Genomic DNA, 9,299 nt, shown 5'->3' on the forward strand with positions numbered 1-9,299 from the left:
GCTTAACTGTCTGGGTGGGATGCTGACCTTGGCTTAGCTGTCTGGGTGGGATGCTGACCTTGGCTTAACTGTCTGGGTGGGATGCTGACCTTGGCTTAACTGTCTGGGTGCGATGCTGACCTTGGCTTAACTGTCGGGTAGGGATGGTGACTTTGGCTTAAATGTCCGGGTGGGATGCTGACCTTGGCTTACTTATCTGGGTGGGATGCTGACCATGGTTTAATTGTCTGGGTGGGATGCTGACGTTTGCTTATATGGCCGGGTGCGATGCTGACCTTGGCTTAATTGTCGGGGTGGGATGCTGACCTTGGCTTAACTGTCGGGGTGGGATGCTGACCTTGGCTTAATTGTCTGGGTGGGATGCTGACCTTGGCTTAACTGTCTGGGTAGGATGCTGACCTTGGTTTATCTGTCTGGGTGGGATGCTGACCTTGGCTTAACTGTCTGGGTGGGATGCTGACCTTGGCTTATCTGTCTGGGTGGGATGCTGACCTTGGCTTAACTGTCTGGGTGGGATGCTGACCTTGGCTTAACTGTCTGGGTGGGATGCTGACCTTAACTTATCTGTCTGGGTGAAATGCTGACCTTGGCTTAACTGTCTGGGTGGGATGCTGACCTTGGCTTAACTGTCTGGGTGGGATGCTGACCTTGGCTTATCTGTCTGGGTGGGATGCTGACCTTGGCTTAACTGTCTGGGTGGGATGCTGACCTTGGTTTAACTGTCTGGGTGGGATGCTGACCTTAACTTATCTGTCTGGGTGAAATGCTGACCTTGGCTTAACTGTCTGGGTGGGATGCTGACCTTGGCTTAACTGTCTGGGTGGGATGCTGACCTTAACTTATCTGTCTGGGTGAAATGCTGACCTTGGCTTAACTGTCTGGGTGGGATGCTGACATTGGCTTAACTGTCTGGGTGAGATTCTGACCTTGGCTTAACTGTCTGGGTGGGATGCTGATCTTGGCTTATATGTCCAGGTGCGATGCTGACCTTGGCTTAATTATCTGGGTGGGATGCAGACCTTGGCTTAACTGTCTGGGTGGGATGCTGACCTTGGCTTAACTGTCTGGGTGGGATGCTGACCTTTGCTTAACTGTCTGGGTGCGATGCTGACCTTGGCTTAACTATCGGGTAGGGATGGTGACCTTGGCTTAAATGTCTGGGTGGGATGCTGACCTTGGCTTATTTATCTAAGTGGGATGCTGACCATGGTTTAATTGCCTGGGTGAGATGCTGACGTTTGCTTATATGGCCGGGTGCGATGCTGACCTTGGCTTAACTGTCGGGGTGGGATGCTGACCTTGGCCTAACTGTCTGGATGGGATGCTGACCTTGGCTTAACTATCGGGTAGGGATGCTGACTTTGTCTTAAATGTTCGGGTGGGATGCTGACCTTGGATTAACTGTCTGGGTGGGCAGGAGGAGGCTGCGGCTGGGGTTGTGTGAGAGGGAAAGGAGAAGGCGGCGGCGGGGGAGACGTGCTACGGACAGGAGGGGGCGACGGCGCGTGAGACGTGCGAAAGACAGGAGGAGGCGGTGGCGCGTGAGACGTGCTACGGACAGGAGGAGGCGGCGGCGCGTGAGACGTGCTACGGACAGGAGGAGGCGGCGGCGCGTGAGACATGCGAAACAGGAGGAGGCGGCGGCGGGGGAGACTTACGAGGGACAGGAACAAGTTGTGGCGGGGGAGACTTGCGAGGAACAGGAACAAGTTGAGGAAGGGGAGACTTGCGAGGGACAGGAATAAGGCAGGCAGGGGAGACGTGCGAGGGATGAGGACGTAAGAAAGACAGGAGGAGGCGGCGGTGGATGAGACTTGCGAGGGACAGGAAAAAGTTGTGGCGGGAGAGACGTGTGAGGGACAGGAGGAGGCAGTGGCGGGGGAGACGTGTTAGGGACACTAGAAGGCGGCGGCGAGGGTGACGTCCGAGGGACAGGAAGAGGCACCAGCGGGGGAGACGTGCGAGGGACAGGAGAAGGCGGCGGCGGGGGAGACGTGCGAGGGACAGGTGAGGCACTGCGGGGAGACGTGCTAGGGACAGGAGAAGGCGGCATCGAGGGAGACGTGCGAGGGACCTGAGAACGCGGCGGCGGGGGAGACGTGCGAGGGACAGGAGAAGGTGGGCGAGTAATGCGTGCGAGGGACAGGAGAAGGTGGGCGGGTAATGCGTGCGAGGGACAGGAGGAGGCGGCGCTGGGGGAGACGTGCGAGCTAGAGGAGGAGGCATCGGCGGGGAAGGCGTGCGAGGGACAGGAGAAGGCGGCGGCGGGGGAGACGTGCGAGGGACAGGAGAAGGTGGACGGCTAATGCGTGCGATGGACAGGAGGACGCGGCGCTGGGGGAGACGTGTGAGGGACTGGAAAAGGTGGGCGGGGAAGGCCTTCTAGGGAAAAGAGAAGGTGGGCGGGGAAGGATTGCGAGGGACAGGAGGAGGCTGCGGCGGGAAAGACCTGCGAGGGACTGGAGAAGGTGGGCGGGGAAGGCGTGCGAGCGACAGGAGTAGGCGGTGGTAGGGAAGACCTGCGAGAAAAGGAAGAGGCGGTGGCGGAGGATCCTGCAATGGAAAGGAGGAGGTGGTGGCGGGGTTGGCGTGCGAGGGAAAGGAGGAGGCGGTGGCGAGGATGACGTGCGAGGGAAAGTAGGAGCCGGTGGCGAGGGTGGCATGTGAGGGAAAGGAGGAGGTGGTGGCGGGGATGGAGTACGAGGGGAAGGAGGAGGCGGTGGTGGGGGTGGCGTGAGGGACACAGGGCGGTGGGTGGGGGTGCATGGGAGGGACAGAGGAAGTGGTGGCGGGGTTGGCGTGCGAGGTGGGAAGTGGCGGAGTGGCGTGCGAGGAAAGTAGGAGCCAGGCGAGGGTGGCGTGAGGGAAAGTAGGAGCCAGTGGCGGTGTGCGAGAGAAGTGGAGGCAGTGGCGAAAGGTGGGGTGGCATGCGAGGGAAAGTAGGAGCCGGTGGCGAGGGTGGCGTGCGATGGAAAGTAGGAGCCGGTGGCGGGGGTGGCGTGCGATGGAAAGTAGAGACGGTGGCGAAGGTGGCGGGGTGGCGCAAGGAAGTAGGAGGCAGTGGGGTGGCAGGGGTGGCGGTGGCAAAGAGGGAAAGTAGGGAGCCAGGAGAGGGTGGCATGCGAGTGAAAGCGGAGGCGGGGGTGGCATGAGGGAAAGTAGGAGGCAAGGTGGCATGCAGAGGGAGTGGCGGTGGTATGCGAGGAAAGTAGGGAGCCGGTGGTGGGGGTGGCGTGCGAGGGAAGTAGGGAGGCAGTGGCGTGGGGGGGTGCGCAGATGGGGAAAGCAGGAGCTGGTGGCGGGGGTGGCATGCGAGGGAAGGCAGGAGGGAAGGGGGATTTAAGGAAGGAGGGAAAGTAGGAGCTGGTGGCGGGGGTGAGCATGAGGAGCGTTGGGATGGCATGCGAGGGAAAGTAGGAGCCGGTGGCGGGGGTGGCATGCGAGGGAAAGTAGGAGCCGGTGGCTGGTGAGGGAAAGTAGGAGGCGGTGGTGGGGGTGGAAATAAGAGGAAAGTGGGTGCAGGAGGATGGCAGGTGGAGGAAAGTAGGAGGGTGGGGGGGAGGGTGGCATGCGAGGGAAAGGAGGTGGGGTGGCATGCGAGGGAAAGTAGGAGCCAGTGGTGGGTGGCATGGGAGGAAGGAGCCAGTGGCGGGGGTGGCGGGCGAGGGAAAGTAGGGAGCCGGTGGCAGGGGTGGCACGCGAGGAAAGGCGGTGGCGGGGTGTGGGAAAGTAGGGAGTGGCGGTGGTATGCGAGGAAAGTAGGAGCGGTGGCGGGGTGGCATGCGAGGGAGTAGGAGGCGGTGGCGGGGTGGCGTGCGAGGGGTGGCGAGGGTGGCGTGAGAGGGAAAGGAGGAGGCGGTGGCGGGGGTGGCGTGCGAGGGAAAGGAGGAGGCGGTGGCGGGGTGGCACGAGGGAAAGGAGGAGGTGGCATGCGAGGGAAAGTAGGGAGGCGGTGGCGGGGTGGCATGCGAGGGAAAGTAGGAGCGGTGGCGGGGGTGGTGCGAGGGAAAGGAGGGAGCCGGTGGCAGGGGTGGCGTGAGGGAAAGTAGGAGGCAGGCGGGGTGGCATGCGAGGGAAAGTAGGATGCGGTGGCAGGGGTGTGGCGAGGGTGGCGTGCGAGGGAAAGCAGGAGGCGGTGGCGGGTGGCATGAGGGAAAGTAGGAGGCAGTGGCGGGGGTGGCGTGGGAGGCGGTGGCGGGGGTGGCGAGGAAAGTAGGAGGGTGGCATGCGAGGGAAAGTAGGAGGCGGTGGCGAGGGTGGGGGGTGCGAGGGAAAGGAGTGGGTGGTATGCGAGGAAAGTGGGAGCGTGGTAGGGGTGGTGGCGGGGGTGGCATGCGAGGAAAGTAGGAGCGGTGGCGGGAGGGAGGCGGGTGGGGTGTGGGAGGGAGTAGGAGGCAGTGGCAGGGTGGCGTGCGAGGGAAAAGTAGGAGGCGGTGGCAGGGGTGGCATGAGGAAAGGAGGAGGCGGTGGTGGGGTGGCGTGAGAGGAAAGTGGGGAGGCGGTGGCGGGGTGGCGAGGAAAGTAGGAGCCAGGCGGGGTGGCGGAGGGAAAGTGAGGAGTGGCAGCGAGGCAAAGTGGTGGGGTGAGGGAAAGTAGGAGCCGGTGGCGGGGTGGCATGTGAGGTGCGAAAGTAGGAGCCGGTGGCGGGGTAGGGTGAGGGAGTAGGAGCTGCAGGTGGCGGGGTGGCATGCGAGGAAAGTAGGAGCCGGTGGCGGGGTGAGGGGAAAGTAGGAGCAGTAGGTGGCGAGGGAAAGTAGGAGCTGGTGGCGGGGGTGGCGAGGGAAAGTAGGAGCTGTATGGGGGTGGCATGCGAGGGAAAGTAGGAGCCGGTGGCGGGGGTGGCATGCGAGGGAAAGTAGGAGCCGGTGGCGGGGGTGGCATGCGAACCCAAAAAGACTAACATTGAAGTTAATGAAAATAAATACCTGGGAAAATAAGGAAAGAATAGATTCATTAGTTATAAATTGGAATAAGAAAAGCCCTAAAGAAGACAAGCATACAAGTTAATAAAAATAAATAACTTGAAAAATAAGGAACGAAGGATAGATTAGTTAGTTATAGACTGGAATAAGAAAAGCCCCCAAAAAGATAAGCATAAAAGTTAATGAAAAGAAATAACTAAAAAATATAAAGAACGAAGAATAGATTAGTTAGTTATAGGTTGGAATAAGAAAAGCACAAAAAAGACAGCATACAAATTAATAAAAAAAAATACCTGGGAAATATAAGAAATGAAGAATAGATTAGTTAGTTATAGTCTGGAATAAGAAAAGCACCAAAAAGACGAGCATACAAGTTAATAAAAGAAATAACTAAAAAAATAAGGAACGAAGGATAGAATACTTAGTTATAGATTGGAATAAGAAAAGTACCAAAAACTCGAGCATAGAAGTTAATAAAAAGAAATACTTGGGAAAATAAGGAAAGAAGAATAGATTAGTTAGTTATAGATTGGAATAAGAAAAGCACAAAAAGGACAGCATACAAGTTAATAAAAAGAAATACCTTGAAAATATGAGGAACGAAGGATGGATTAATTAGTTATAGATTGGAATAAGGAAAGTACTAAAAAAACGAGCACAGAAGTTAATGAAAAGAACTAAATAGAAAAATATGGAAAGAAGAATAGATTTGTTAGTTATGAATTGTAATAAAAAAAAGCACCTAAAAAGACAAGCATACAAGTTAATGAAAAGAAATAACTAGAAAAATATAAGGAAAGAAAAACAGATTAGTTAGTTATCAATTGGAATAAGAAAAGCACTATAGAAAACAAGCATAGAAGTTAATAAAAGAAATACTTCGAAAATAAGGAACGAAGAATAGATTAGTTAGTTATGAATTGGTATAAGAAAAGAACCAAATAAAGACGAGCATAGAAGTTAATGAAAAGAAATAACTAGAAAATACAAGGAAAGAAAATACATTAGTTAGTTATTGATTGGAATAAGAAAAGTACCCAAAAGACGAGCATACAAATTAATAAAAAGAAATTATCTTGAAAAATAAGGAAAGAATAGATTATTTATTTATAAATGGGAATAAGAAAAAGCACCAAAAAAAGACACGCATACAAGTTAGTGAAAATAAATAAATAGAAAAATAAGGAATGAAGAATAGATTAGATTTTTATAGATTGCAATAAGAACAGCACCAAAAAGACAGGCATAGAAGTTAATAAAAAGAAATGACTAGAAAATATAAGGAACGAAAAATAGATTAGTTAGTTATAGATTGGAGTAAAAACAGCACCAAAAAGACAAGCATAGAAGTTAATGAAAAGAAATAACTAGAAAAATACAAGGAAAGAGAAATAGATTAGTTTGTTATAGACTGGAATCAGAAAAGTACTAAAAAAGACAATCATAGAAGTTAATAAAAGAGATATTTCGAAAATAAGGAACGAAGAATAGATTAGTTACTTATAAATTGGAATAAGAAAAGCACTAAAAAAGAAAAGCATAGAAGTTAATGAAAAGAAAAAAACTAGAAAATATAAGGAAAAAAAATAGATTAGTTAGTTATAGATTGGAATAAGAAAAGTACCAAAAAGACAGGCATAGAAGTTAATGAAAAGAAATAACTAGAATATAAAGGGTAAGAAAAATAGATTAGTTAGTTATAGATTGGAATAAGAAAAGCACCAAAAATGACAAGCATTCAAGTTAATAAAAAGAAATAGCTAGAAAATATAAGGAACGAAGAATAGATTAGTTAGTTATAAATTGGAATAAGAAAAGAACCAAAAAAGACAAGCATAGATGTTAAGAAAAGAAATAACTAGAAACTATTAGGAAAGAAAAATAGATTAGTTAGTTATAGATTGGAATAAGAAAAGAACCGAAAAACACAAGCATACGAGTTAATGAAAAAAAATAATTAGAAAATATAAAGAAAGAAAAATAGATTAGTTAGTTATAGATTGGAATAAGAAAAGTACCAAAAAGACAGGCATAGAAGTTAATGAAAAGAAATAACTAGAATATATAAGGAAAGAAAAATAGATTAGTTAGTTATAGATTGGAATAAGAAAAGCACCAAAAATGACAAGCATTCAAGTTAATAAAAAGAAATAGCTAGAAAATATAAGGAACGAAGAGTAAATTAGTTAGTTATAAATTAGAATAGGAAAAGAACGAAAAAAACGAGCATAGAAGTTAATGAAAAGCAATAACTAGAAAATATAAGGAAAGAATAGATTAGTTAGTTATCGATTGGAATAAGAAAAGTACACCAAAGACGAGCATACGAATTAATAAGGAGAAATATCTGAAAAAATATGGAAAGCATAGATTAGTTATTTATAGATTGGAATAAGAAAAAGCACCAAAATAGACAAACATACAAGTTAATGAAAATAAATAACTAGAAAATATAATGAAAGAAAATTAGATAAGTTAGTTATAGATTGGATAAGAAAAGCACCAAAAAGACAGCATACAAGTTAATAAAAAGAAATGACTAGAAAATATAAGGAACGTAGAATAGATTAGTTAGTTATAGATTGGAATAACAAAAGTACCAAAAAGACAAGCATAGGGGTTAATGAAAAGAAATACCTCAAAAAATAAGGAAAGAATAGATTTCTTAGTTATAGACTGAAATAAGAAAAGCACCAAAAAGACGAGTATAGAAGTTAATGAAAAGATATAACTAGAAAAATAAGGAACGAAGAATAGATTAGTTAGTTATAGATTGGAATAAGAACAGCACTAAAAAGACGAGCACTGAGGTTAATAAAAAAAATTAAAAAATAGAAAAATAAGGAACGAAGAATAGATTAGTTAGTTATAGATTGGAATAAAGAAAAGAAATAAAAAAATGAGCATAGAAGTTAATGAAAAGAAGTAAATAGAAAAATATGGAAAGACGAATAAAATAGTTACTTAAAAATGGAATAAGAAAAGCGCCAAAAAAAAAAAAAAAGTATACAAGTTAATGAAAAGAAATAAGTAGAAAAATAAGGAACGAAGAATAGATTAGTTAGTTATAGATTGGGATAAAGAAAAGTACCAAAAAGACGAGCATAGAAGTTAATAAAAAGAAATAAATAGAAAAATATGGAAAGAAGAATAGACTCTTTACTTATAAATTGGAATAAGAAAAGCACCAAAAAGACAAGCATAGAAGTTAATTAAAAGAAATAACTAGAAAATATAAGGAAAGAAAAATTGATTAGTTAGTTATAAATTGGAATAAGAAAAGCACTAAAAAAGATAGGCATAGAAGTAAATGAAATAAAAAAAAACTAGAAAAACAAGGAACCCAGAATAGATTATTTAGTTATACATTGGAATAAGAAAAGCACAAACAAGACAGCATGCAATTTAATAGATAAATACCTGAAAAATTTAAGGAACGAAAAATAGATTAGTTAGTTATAGATTGCAATAAGAACACCACCAGAAAGACAGGCATACAAGTTAATAAAAAGAAATGACTAGAAAATATAAGGAACGAAGTATACATTACTTAGTTATAAATTGGAATAAGAAAAGTACCAAAAAGACAGGATTAGAAGTTAATGAAAAGAAATACGTGGAAAAATAAGGGAAGAATAGATGAGTTAGTTATAAATTGGAATAAGAAAAGGACCAAAAATACGAGCACAGAAATAATAAAAACAAATACCAAATAAGGAAAGAATAGGTTAGTTAATTATAAATTGGAATAAGAAAAGTACCAAAAAGACGAGCACACAAGTTAATAAAAATAAATAACTAGAAAATATAAGGAAAGAAAAATAGATTAGTTAGTTATAGACTGGAATAGGAAAAGCACTAAAAAAGACAAGCATAAAAGTTAATGAAAAAAAAAAACTAGAAAATATTAGGAACGAATAAAAGATTAGTTAGTTATAACTTGGAATAAAAAAGCACTAAAAATACGAGCACAAAGGTCAATAAAAGAAATAACTAGAAAAATAAGGATCAAAGAATAGATTAGTTAGTTACAGATTGGAATAAGAAAAGTACCAAAAAGACGAGCATAGAAGTTAATGAAAGAAATACCTAGAAAAATAGGGGAAAAAATGATTAGATAGTAATAGATTGAAATAAGAACACAATCTAATCTAACCCAGCCTTGTGGTTTAGTTAATGCGAATGCAATAGAAAGGTGTAAATAAAGGTTAGATATAGGTATGGATCGGGAAATAAATAGTGAAGTGTTTATAGGAAAATAATCAAAGGGAAAGAAAGCAGTGTAATTTTAACCAGTGCAATGCCCTAACTAAGCATAAGTTGTACCTTTCCGCCACTACCAATTACTCCGTGTTAAATGATAATAAAAAGAAGAAG

Source organism: Eriocheir sinensis, unplaced genomic scaffold (assembly GCF_024679095.1).
Source record: "Eriocheir sinensis breed Jianghai 21 unplaced genomic scaffold, ASM2467909v1 Scaffold742, whole genome shotgun sequence".
NCBI lineage: Eukaryota > Metazoa > Arthropoda > Malacostraca > Decapoda > Varunidae > Eriocheir > Eriocheir sinensis.